Consider the following 1,410-nt stretch of genomic DNA (forward strand, 5'->3'; position numbering starts at 1 on the left):
ATTATTATTTATCGAAGCTCTCGACGGACATGTGGCCGTGGTTACACACTCGCGTCAAACCGACGTGAGTCTACTTCACGACCGACTTCTAACACCAATCTTTGTTGCTCCCCATCACTCAACAGAAACTTGGAGGTAACGCTGACTCTGTTACAGATCATTTTTTGCGCCCAAAGGCTTTTGGGACTTTTCTCTAAATCATGTAGTCAAGGAATATACCGCTTGCAAACATCTTACTCACTCCAAGCGCCCAACCACAATAGGTACTAAATTTAATATAGTGGTATCAAGTTTTCTACAAAATTTCCACAATATCTCTACCAATCCCGTACAGAGGTAACGATGCAAAACTAAATACCTTAGAATTTATAGGTCCTCGTATTTTTCTTTGATATTCCGATCGAGGCTTTCGAATTTTTCCACGAGACTCGACGCTAAATAAAAAAAATTATCAAAAAACACCCTTCCTAACAACTTTCAGACGGTGACAGAATATTCTCGTGTAATGACGAACAAAGCTTCCTACTATATGTATAAAGTTGGACACGATACAAACGTCAGTCAGATATCAAATTGGAGGCGGCACCTATGCACTACGCAGTAATCTCACACCTACCGCTGGTGTTACGTTTAATACTTCGGCCGTTAGAGGTGAAATTCGCGATGGGGAATCGATCAGCTTAACGTAATTATTTATGTTTACATATTGTAATTGTTAAGCTTTCATTATTGCTGTTTAACGGGCTGTTCAAATCTGCCGATCGACTTCACCAGAAACCTGTGAAGCAGCAATGATCCATGAATGATTCTTCTCATAACTGTTCCTCGAAAACCTGGGATGAAGTGAAACCGCGGTGGGTGTTCAAAGCCCGATATAGCTAGGGGTTACTATAAAGGAATCTGTTGTTATTCCAACGCAATTTTATATTCGTAGCGTCACAACTGCGTTACTTTCCATATCGAACGCAACCATCGCAAAAGCGCTTCTCGTACTCGACTTGATTTGCGGCTGCCGCGTTTTGTCCATTAAAAAGTACTAACGATACAAAAAATAAAGAGCAGCAAATGAAACTTAAGTATATAAATTAAGAGAAGAAGCCAGGCACATCGCCTAACTTTGAAACTTTACTTGACAGCAAGGGCAGGGAAATTTTCCTGCTTGTCCGCCGGAAAATTTCAAAAAAAACCTCAAGGAAATAGAGACCAGGGTGGCTGAACTGGGTGACCCCGCCCCCAGCCTGATAATTGGTGGGGACTTCAATCTCCCACGAATCCGTTGGACAAGCCCTGGCGGCTTAGAGGTCGATGACCGCGACACAAGTCAAGAAGCCCAACTTGTGAAGTTTGCTGCGGAACACTTGCTCAGTCAGCAGGTACGGTCGCCGACAAGAGAACACAATATTCTTGATC

This window comes from Hyalella azteca, unplaced genomic scaffold (genome assembly GCF_000764305.2).
Source record: "Hyalella azteca isolate HAZT.00-mixed unplaced genomic scaffold, Hazt_2.0.2 contig7025, whole genome shotgun sequence".
Classification (NCBI taxonomy): Eukaryota; Metazoa; Arthropoda; class Malacostraca; order Amphipoda; family Hyalellidae; genus Hyalella; species Hyalella azteca.